Raw genomic sequence first — 10,986 nt, 5'->3', positions numbered from 1 at the left:
TACCTTCCGGCTTCATTGTCACATCATCAGACAATCCATGTAGTGTCACATAGGATTGGGTCTGGAAACTTCCTGTCAGCACCACACATCAACGTTTCATGGGGTAGTGGAGTGAACTGGTTAGATGGTAAGTTCTTTAAAAGTAGAGGTTATGTCATAGGATTCCTTCACATACCCACAAGAGTTAGCACAGAGCTGGTTTCCAAGTTTTTTTAGTAACGCCTGTTGGATCATATTCTCTGGGGCCCAATGAAAACAGTGATATAAAATGGATCTATCAGCCTATTACCCACCCACCCACCCACCCCACACAGCTTTTTTTTTTTTTTTCCTATAAAGTGCTTTCAACTATATGGCTTCATTTCTTTTCCTAAAATATCTACCCAGTAAGGAGGCAAGTATGATTCTCTCCATTTTACAGATAGAGTAATTGAGACCTGCCACTTTTGATTGATTTAACTCTAATGGCATAGACTTGACACTGAAACCCGGGTCTACTACTTCCCATTGAACTATACCTCAGTACTGTGCACTCCTTGCCCCCCTCCCCACACCCATCACCCTGCACCACCGAGGTAGCCCCCCCTCCATCATTGCCTTTGTTTTGAACAATGCACAACATCCATGAAGGCCCTTCAGACAGCAACAGGGCCCAGCAGGGCTTAGAACTGGATGGCCAAGAGGGATCCCTGAGCACTGAATTTCCAGTCTCTGTTCCCTGATAAAAATCGGTGTACCAGGGTGTAGTATTTGTGGGGAGGTGAAGCCTGCAGAAGGGGTTGGAGAAAAACAATCATCTTGGTGTTAATGTAGGCATATGTGGGAGATGAGATAGGGCACCCCACAAGTCCATAAAAAAAGGACAATGTCAAATCCTATTCAAATGGCATGGATTATAAATCCTCAGATGCTGCTTTTTGTAAAACTTTTGAGAGAGGAATTTGAAGAAAAGTCCTGGAGCAAAAAAGGAATTCTGTCCTGCCAAGACATCTCTCCGTTAGTAAAAATCCAAGAGCTAAAAGCCGGACCCTATACTAAGTTTTAGTCTATGTCTTATATTGCCTTATTGGTAGGAATCTTTTCTGTCCTTTTTTTCTTTTTTTTCTTCAATTTTAGGTCATTGGGAGCACCTGAGTGGCTCAGAGGGTTAAGTCTCTGCCTTCAGCTCAGGTCATGATCTCAGGGTCCTGGGATGGAGCCCCACATTGCATTGGGCTCTCTGCTCAGCAGGGAGCCTGCTTCCCCCCTCTCTCTCTGCCTGTTGCTCTGCCTCCTTGTGATCTCTCTCTCTCTCTCTGTCAAATAAATAAATAAAATCTTTTAAAAATATTTTATGTCGTTAACATATAGTGTAATATTGGTTTCAGGAGTAGTATTCAGTGATTCATTACTTACATACAATACCCAGTGCTCAACATAAGTGATCTCTTTAATGTCCATCCCTCATCTAGCCAATCCCCACCCCACCTCCCTCTAGCAACCTGCAATTTGTTCTCTATCATTAAGAGTCTCTTATGGGTTGTTTCCCCCTCTCTCATTGTCCCTCCCCCTTTCCCTAACATTCATCTCTTTTCTTTCTTAAATTCCGCATATGAGTGAGGTCATATGGTATTTGTCTTTCTCTTACTGATTTATTTTGCTTAGCAGAATACACTCTAGCTCCAAGCATGTCGTTGCAAATGGCAAGATTTTGTTTTTTGACAGCTGAGTAATTTTCCATTGTATATATCTACCACATCTTCTTTAGTCATTCATCAGTTGAGGGACGTTTGGGCTCTCTCCATAGTTTGGCTACTGTTGAGAATGCTGCTATAAACACTGAGGTTCATGTGTCCCTTCAAATCTGTATTTTTTTTATTGTTTGGATAAATAATAAGACCAAATGTAATAATGTTTGGGTAAATAATAAGGGTAAATATTGGGGTAAATAATAAGGTAAAATTATTTGGGTAAATAATAAGATCAAAGGGTAATTCTATTTTTAACTGTTTGAGGAGCCTCCAAACTGTTCTCCAGAGTGGCTGCACCATTTTGCATTCCCACCAACAGTGCATGAGGGTTGCCCTTTCTCCACATCCTTATCAATACCTATTGTTTCCTGTGTTGTTAGTTTTAGCCATTATGACAGGTGTAAGATGGGTTCTCCTTATGGTCTTGATTTGTATTTCCCTGATGATGAGTGATGCTGAGCATAGTTTTGTGTGTCTGTCAACCATCTGGAAGTCCTCTTGGGAAAAGTGTCTATTCATGTCTTCTGCCCATTTCTTAATTGGCTATTTGTTTTTTGGTGTTGAGTTGGATAAACTATAGATTTTGGATAGTAACCTTATAGAAAGAAATCTTAAATGTCCCTAAAATCGAGAGTTCTCCATCCCAGCCAAATCAAGAATGGAGGACTAAAATTAAATGTGGCAGGGAATACTGCCTGAATAACTGAAATGACAGCATCATGTAAGCATTCACGTTTTAGGTATTTTGTCATAGTAATGCTAGAAGGCAGGCACTATTATCTTTAACATTTTTCATGAAAAGAAATAGGTTCAGATCAAGATCACACAGTAATTAAGTGGAAGAGGCTGAAGTCAACCCCTGGTCACCTGTCTCTAGCCCTCATCTTGTTGCTCCCATGCTCAGTCTTTGGAGTCCGTGTCTGTGTGTGTATGTTTGTGTAGGTTGGGCTGGGGGAACAAAGCTATTCAAGATACTTTCTCTTACAACACTCACAAGGTGTCCTCACAAATATATACTGTATCAGAGCGCATGAGGCTGGTGGCAATGCGTACAGTATAATGAAGCAATGGTCAATTTGGTTTTAGAGGTGGGTGAGCGAAGAGGGCCCAGGGAAGGAACTTGGGGAGATAAACGCCCCTATCTACAGGGACTTAGGAAAGAGGACAGAAATCCAGAATCTCTAGACTTGCTCAAGAATGGCTGCGAGGGTGTAAAAGAAGCGGGGACACGACGGTCGTTTTAGGGACCCAAGGCACTCAGGCAGCCGGTGGCGGACGGGAGGGACTCCTGGCACCACGACCACCACGCCGAAAGGCCGCATTCCGCCTTTCCGCTTCCTTCTGAAAGGCCTCAACCTCCGCAGTCAATGGGCTGAGCAACTGAGCTCCGCAACCACCTAGTGCCCCCGCCCCTAGTCCCCTCTTTAAAAACTTCTTGGCCGGACCTCTCGCGTCGGGGAAGACTTTGATTGGCCCGCTCTGCTGCCCCGCCAGCCAATCAGCAGCCTGTTACCAAGGTGGGGCTTCCCAGAGCGAGAGGACGCCCGGGCGCCGGCGCTGTAGCCAAGCTCTGAGAACAGAAGCGAGCGCGTTTGGTCAAGTTTCAAGGTCCAGCCAGCTGCTCGATGCAGGATTGAGGGACCTGGGTGGCCGGCCCAGGGCTCCTCCCTCGGCCCATATCCGGGAGGGAGGGAGCCAGACACCTGCTTGCCCTCGCCCCCGCAGCCTGCCCTCTCTCCACCCTTGCCAGGCAGCTCTGATTCCAGACGGCCCCGGGTGGGATCCTCCGCTGTCCCGGGCTTAAAGACATCGCCACTGCCCCCCAGACAGGTTGAGGACGAGAGAACTGCCTCCGCTGGCAGGTGCGGAAAACACACCCCACCAGGCAGGGCAAGGGAAGACATGAAGCCGTGCTAACAAAGAGGCTGTCTTTCGGTGTGTGTCCCACAGTGACCGCCTCATGCCGGGTAATCTTGCAGTCTGCGAGGGGCTAAGGAGAGTGACAAGAGCCCCAGGAAGCAAAAGAATCAAATCTCAAGCGCCCTGACCTTTTGGATTGGTTATTCCACCGGTAAAATGGGGCTAACGGTATTGCCCCAAATGCCACACAGCAAGGGTCTGGACCGGAAGGTCTCGGAGCCTGAGGACCTACAGCTGTTGGCTCAGTCTGGGGAAGGTGGAAGAGGGGTGCAGGTGGGAAGGGGGTTGCGGAGCCGCACTGTGACGGTATTTCTAACCACAGCTCCTTACAAATGGGAGAAAGGGGAAGTAAATTTGTTGTCCTCGCCAAATTCTCCTTTGGCCTCATTCCCAATTCCCAGATGCCCTGTTCCAATTCCCAAATGCCCTGTTTCTCTCAGTTTCCATTGTGTAACCTACATAAAGTTCTCCTGGGCTGGAAAGGGTAATATTAAAATTTAATAAAACTTTGTGCTTACTAAGATCCAAGCACTCTTCTAAGCTCTTCTCACGTATTAATTCCCTCTACAACACAGAATGGACACTATATTTTATGCTCATTTTAAAGATGAGAAAACTGAGGCATTGAGAAGTACCTTGCCTGTGGTCACAGAGCTAGTAAATGGCAACGCCAGACTGGAGCCTAGGTAGTATGTTTCCACCTAGGGGGCCCATCTGACCTTGATCTTCATGATGGAGCCCTTACTGCGATGTTGTCAGAGAAAATGTCTGCGATGGGTTTGCCCCCAAGAGCAGGAACTCCAAGTATTTGCCTCATCAGTACTTTCACGGACTCACTGTATGGTCTCACCATATAGAATGAAACCAGATAAAATGGCGAATTTTATGATATATGAATTTTACTATGAAGAAGAAAGAAGGGAAGGGAAGGGAAGAAAGAGAAGGAAAGGAGAAAGGGAGGGAAAGAGGGAGGAAGGGAGGGCTGGCTGAAGGGAAAATCCTGCCATCCATCTGCCCAGCCCCGATCACTGCTGTTGAATCCATCTGAACCATCCCTAAGTGCCAGTAGAGAGGTAAAGGGGTGAGCCCCACACTTTCCAGCTTTGGACCTCACTTAGGGCAGATGTGAACTTTGAGGTTGGCTGGGGTGGGGGCGGGCAGGAGTTCAGGAAAGAAAGGCTAAGCCCCTACTCCCACCCGGTGTAGGGAAAAGCTACTTGTGGGCCACTGCTGTGGTCTGAAGAGCAATCCCCGACTCACTTCCTCCAGCCCTCTTACAGCCTGAGCTCCGACCTCTGGCTCAGCACTCCCTACCTCCCCCACCCCTATCTTGGCTCACCAGCACCCAGATTCCCAGATCCTTGGCCACACCATCTGCCTAGCCTCCCCCTTCCCCAGGGACTTAACTCCTTTTATTGAGACCTTTAAATAATTAAATGCCCCAAAGCCTCCCCCACTCTGATCCCAGCCCCTGGCCTGGGGTGTTATTCAAAGACCAGGAGCTGGCTTGGATGGCTGCCAACCCCACTGGCTCTATTCAGCTCCTTTCTTTTCCTACTCAGCTGTCGGGCAGCTAATGGGCCTTTTCTCCTGCTCAGGCCCCTCTGCCAGGCCACAGAAACCAAACAAAAAGCGAGGAACTCTAAGAGATGGATGGGGGTGGGGAGAGAGGAAGACACCAGCCCCATATGGAGCTGGGAAAGGGATGGGGACAGAGAGAGAGAACCAGAGTGGCTTTTCCAACTCCCTAGCCCTGTAGAGGAGCTCGGGGGTCATGTTCTCCAACCCCAGGGAGCTACAGGCAGAAGAGGGGAGGTGGCTGTCAATCACTTGAGGGGTTCGGGTCTTGGGCAGCATCCTCATGCAAATTATCTTAGTGAGTCACTGAAAGTTTGGTCCAGACACAAAGAAGCTCGCTGCCTCCCTCAACTGCCCTAACAGAAGGCCCCCCCCACCCCACCCCTGCCCCAGGGCCAGCCAACCAAACAAAGGCCGGAGCCCATCGGTGCGTGAAGGAGTGAATGGGCCAGAATGTCCCTGAGGACGTCCCACAGATGGCAACAGTTGCCAGCCTTCTTTCATCGGCTCCGGGTCATAAAGAACAGCCGCCATCCCTCCAGAGCCAGCCCAAAGACACGCACACGTTGGCGGGGCTTGCGGGGGGGGGGGCTGCCAGGGAGTTGGGGGGATGGCAGGGAACTGAGACTGGATATTTGGCTGGAAAACAAAAAGGTTGTTCAAAGCACTGGCGCTGGGGCCAGCCTGCCCATCTGTCCTCTTCTGGGGAGGCTCTGCCACCGTGGCTTCTGGCCAACTCCCTGCAGAGCCAGCCCCCCCCCCCCCCGGGGAAGGGACACCTCAATGTGGGGCAGCCGGGCTGGGCCACGGGAGTTCAGGGCTTTGTGCTTTGAGGCTTTCGTGTCGCAAAATCCCTTGACTAGGCATTGTTTTGCCTCTTCAGAAATAGAGTTAAATGGACAATCCAGGGCCTTGGGACAGGTGGAACACAGTGGGATCAGGGTCTTCTGCCATTAAATAATCAAGTTCGAGTTATTCTAGAATGGGATCCCGTCAAAATAATCCGCACACGCTCTCCAACGTCAGAAGCTCACGGAGAAGAGTGGACCAGGAATCAGAGGACCCGACTCTGCTCTCAGCTCACCATCTGGTTGTTGTTTAACTTGGACAGGTCATCCCCGTGGTTGGAGTCCCAGTTTTCTCTCTGTCGGCGGGGGGTAAAAATCACCTGCGGCCTCTGCCTCCCAGCGCCCTGGATAGTAAGCTGATGTGCAATCCGATGTTCTCTACACAGGGGAAGCTGTGCAAATATAAGGCTTTACTCTCAATTTCCCCGCTCCCATACCTCCCAGGAGGTAGACTGGGCATGGCACTTTCAACATTTTTAAAGTACTTCATACCTGTTCTTTTGTGAGGCAGTTGAAAGCAGAAAGGTCTAGGGCGATACAAAGATCCTTTTTTTTTTTTTTTAAAGATTTTTTATTTATTTATTTGACAGAGAGAGATCACAGTAGACAGAGAGGCAGGCAGAGAGAGAGAGAGGGAAGCAGGCTCCCCGCTGAGCAGAGAGCCCGATGCGGGACTCGATCCCAGGACCCTGAGATCATGACCCGAGCCGAAGGCAGCGGCTTAACCCACTGAGCCACCCAGGCGCCCACAAAGATCCTTTTTTTTATCCAGCAATGATGGAGACTCTCCCTGCTTACCCCACCCACGCGCCAGGCTCTTGAGTCTCCGATTTTTGTCTCCCTTCTCTCTCTGTCTTCCAGCATCAGCCCAGCCCCATTAGGGAGGCTTAGGGGGAACTTTAGGTTAAGGGGCTAAGAGATCTCAAAAAAATCAAAGCAAAGGGCAATCATTCCTTGGCTCTTAAAACAATAAAAGTGTAGCAAACGCAAAATTATGATTCTGAGGCCACAGGGCTGCCTCTGGGCTAAACTGTACCCACCATTGTATTTTCTGCAGAAGGTGTGGTCTGGTGGTGCTGGGGGAGGGGGGTCCTGGGTTGGGGGATGAGGAGAGGGGATGGAGCAGAGTTGCTGCCCAGGGACACAGAGGACAGAGCTCTCCACTCTCCCCCTACCTGCCTTCATGCCCCTGCCCATCCATCCACCCACCTGACCTCCTGTTGTTTGTGTTGGCAGAGGTGACTGTGCTCAGCTGGTTTGGGCTTCTTCTCTCCAGCAGAAGATAGTAAAGGCATTTCTCAAAACATCTCTCTTTCCCAATCCTCACTCAAGCTAACCTCACCCATCCCTGACCATTTCCATGTGTCTAACAACCATCTGGGCCCGTACTTCTGTGTCATGCATCGTTCTGTGTCATTTCCATTTAATCTCGTATGTAATTATCCCATCACCTCCTTTGCACTGGGGATACCCTAAGGACAAAAACTTTATTTCCTCATCTCTGCCCTCCCCCAACCCTGGGCATTTCCCAAGGACCCATCTTAGGGCATCAAAGGGCAGACCAAAAGCTGCCACTCAACCAAGAAAAAAGGTCTTCCAAGTCATCGCACACAGCTGGCCCCGTACGAGACTCCAGATACAGACCCTGGACTCCAAGCTCAGCATCGATCCACTCCAATCCCTCACCTTCCAATAATACTATAATTTTAACAAGTGCATGTATGTCCTGTTCCACCTTGTCTTTGAATCTCATGCCACGACACCCTCAGCGTTCCATTTTTTGTTTTCCCCGCCTGGGAGGTGACACGGGGAAAGTCTCTTGGTCAAGCAGCAACGATGACAGGGAGGTTGTTTGCCTTTTGGAAAAACAAGAGAAGCCACTGGGACCTAAGCCTCCACCCTGGCAGGTCCAGGGAAGAAAGGAAGTGGGTCACAATGAACACAGGGAGTTCCTGTGTTTTGCACCAGGGCTGGGAAATCAGCAGTGAGGGATGAAGCAATCCATCTGGTTGGTTCGTTCCTACAGGATTGAGATGTCTCCAACTGGAAAGGCACAAAGGGCAGAGGAGGGGCTGGTCACGCGAGGACCTAGAACAAAAGACCTTGTCCCCCAGCCCTCTTGCTGTCAGATTCAGACCCAGGTACTGTATTAGACTCAGATGTTATTCAGAGGTGATCTCTAGGGGCTTGTAGTCGATTGGAAATATGATACATAAACAAAAAAGAAAATTCATGGAAGACATAGGGACACAAAACCCCATCTGGGAGTTGGGGAGGGAGGGAGCAGCAACTCCTTCCTTTGAGAGTTCACAAGGTTTTTGTAAAGTTCCTTCAGGACAAATGGCAAGGATTTCATAGAGGAGAGACAACCCGAGCTTGAACTTAAAGATGTGGAAGATTGAGATCTCAGATTTTTCTGATCTTTTTTGACTTTCTGTAATGTGAACTGTGGCCTTGTGTAGAAGTTCCTGGAGTCCAGCAGACCAGAGGACTGAGGAAGGGCAGGAAGAATTAGAAGAAGCCATGGGTCCAGTTGTGGCTTCATTTTTCTTCTTGTTTCTCATTTCTCATTCTGGATTTGAACTTGGCTCCACCACTCAGTAGTGGTACACCTGTAGATCCTGGGCTTCACCTTCCAGAGCCTCGGTCTCCTCTTCTCTAGTTAAACAGTAATAATATCAGTGCCTGGGTTTCTGAGGATTTAACAAGATTATGAACACGGTGAATGTTCGCAGATGCTATTATTGTTATTCTGTTGGCCCACCACAAACATAAAGACAGAAAGGGATGAGAAAGGGAACATCCCTTCATTCATTTGCAGTATTGTAGTGAGCCCACCATGTGCCAGGGCCCCCGTGCAAGTGCTAGAGATAAAATGTAGCAGCCAAACAGCCTAGCTCCCCAGGGACCAATAATCTGACAGGGAGACATAAATAAAATAATCATCCAGATGACTGGATTATTTAAGCCGAAATTGAGAAACCTGAACCACAAATAAGGCCCTCGAGAAACCCAAGACAGCATGTGGCTTTGCACAAACCGGCTGGGGGTGTGGGTGCTTGGGGGGTCCGGGGGGCTGCTGGGGGGAGGGCTTGGTGAAGATGGGGTGTGCAGTCATTTCAGCTTTACCTGGCTGCTCTTGGCTTTCCCCTCGAGAAGCAATGCCATCCACTTCGTGGCAGGTGGACCGCGGAGGGTGACCCAGTACTGCCTGGGCTTATCCAGTAGGGATTAGAGTCCTTTGCCCTAAGGTTCCTGGGATGACCCACACTTTAGGCCTTGACTCCTCCTCTGGGGAAAGGAGAACTGGGGTGGGAAGCTTCTGTACAATCCATTTGGGAAATGACCCCCTTTGGTCTGCACACACACACACACACACACACACACACACACACCCCGCCGCGCCCCGCCCCGCCCCCTCCGCCCTGCTCTGCGGAGGAAGCCTCCTGGGCCCGGCACTGTTTACAGACTCGCAGTAGGGCAGGTGTTGGGAGGCAGCTGCTGCCTGTGGTCGGTTCTCCCCAGATACAGGAGCCCCGGCTTCCCCTCCGCAGGCGGCCATTGGCTAACAGGAGGCCCAAAGAGACGCCCCCTCCCCCCCCCCCGCCCCCGCCCTCAGCCACCCCGCCGGCAAACAAAGGGCCCACAGGAAACACCTGGAGGAGAGGGCAGCTGGCAGGGGGACCTCCACCCGAAAGAAGAAAGAGTTTGCCAGAGGAGTTGAGCCTGTGAGGAGCTGGGGGTGGGGTGGGGGGTGCTCAGGTGCTTAGTTGCACTTCTGGCCCCCACTGGCTGCTGAGAAAGAGCCGCTGAGTTGCTCAAATGCAAGGTCACTGCCGCGCCGTCCGCCCTCCCCTCCCCCACCAATCCCCGTAAAGGGATCGTCCCCTCCAGAGCCAGCTTTCCTAGAACCAGGGCAAGAACACCCATAAAGAAGAGAAGGCTCAGAAGGCTTTGCCTCCGCCCCTCTCCACCCCACCCCACCCCACCCCCACCTCCCGCGATCTCCTCCCTTTCAAACGGAGTCCATCCCGGTGGGAAGATAGCCGCCCACGTCCTGTGAAAGCCTATTGCAAAGAAAAGTCTCCATGTATTTCCACCTTATCTAGATCTGCCTCGGTCTCTGCCAGCTCACTGCTCTCGACTTCAAGTGGTTGTGGCTCTGGGTGGAACAGACTGGATTCCGGAGAGCCAGGCAAGCCCTACCACCAGCATGGGCCCAAGAACACGCTGGCAGACCATGAGCTGGGAGCCACGTGGGTCCGCAGGGGCCCCAGCCCACGGGGGGCTCCCTCACCCCCTCTTAGGAAACTCCCAGAGTGGGCACCTTCCTTCCTGCCTCCGCAGTGGGAAGAGTGGAAGGGGGCGGTGAGAAGGCGCGGGACCCACAGCCACCTGAGGGTCAGACACAGTTTACTCAACCACAGCCTTTCACTCAAGGGCCAGCGCCCTCAGACTGTGCACACTGAGGCCTGGGCCCCACACAGGGGTGTGAAGAGAAATAGAAGGCAAGTGTCCTTCCCAGGGGGGGCGTGTGTGCTGACAGTCGGAGAGGGGACGTGAGCTTGCAAAGCCTCCAGACATCAACCCCAAGCTGTTTGTGGAGATGTGCTGACCGTGTTTGTTATCCGGATGTAAACAGTAATAAGCGATGTGTGTACATCATTAAGAGGTCCTGGAATAAGGAATTTATTGTGAAAGTGTAAGCACTTTAAAACCATAGGTATCAGTGTTAAAAAGCCTCCAGGTGAGACTGTTTTTCAAGAGCTCAGTGGAGTTATTCAGGGAAAATATCTCAGAGAGGTGGCAGGTGAAGGGGGAAAAAGCATGGACTCTGGAGACAGACACATCCAGATAAATCTGTTTCCACCACTGCCCCCTGTCCTTACTGGTGCTTTGCCTCCTTTGTC

The 10,986-nt window shown here is 50.6% G+C and overlaps 1 long non-coding RNA gene across 1 annotated transcript; it reads right to left on the bottom strand.

The window, feature by feature from the left end:
• Positions 1-7,549: 7,549 nt before the first annotated feature.
• Positions 7,550-9,647, bottom strand: LOC131815145 (uncharacterized). Its single transcript, XR_009347591.1, has 2 exons — positions 9,206-9,647; positions 7,550-8,769 (listed from the first exon to the last, which is right to left on the bottom strand). It is a non-coding gene; the product is annotated as an uncharacterized LOC131815145 (long non-coding RNA).
• Between the last annotated feature and the right edge of the window lie 1,339 nt (positions 9,648-10,986).

This window comes from Mustela lutreola, chromosome 14 (assembly GCF_030435805.1).
Source record: "Mustela lutreola isolate mMusLut2 chromosome 14, mMusLut2.pri, whole genome shotgun sequence".
Taxonomy (NCBI): domain Eukaryota; kingdom Metazoa; phylum Chordata; class Mammalia; order Carnivora; family Mustelidae; genus Mustela; species Mustela lutreola.
The sequence above is the reverse complement of the archived record's forward strand: the minus strand, read 5'-3'. Positions and strand labels throughout refer to the sequence as shown.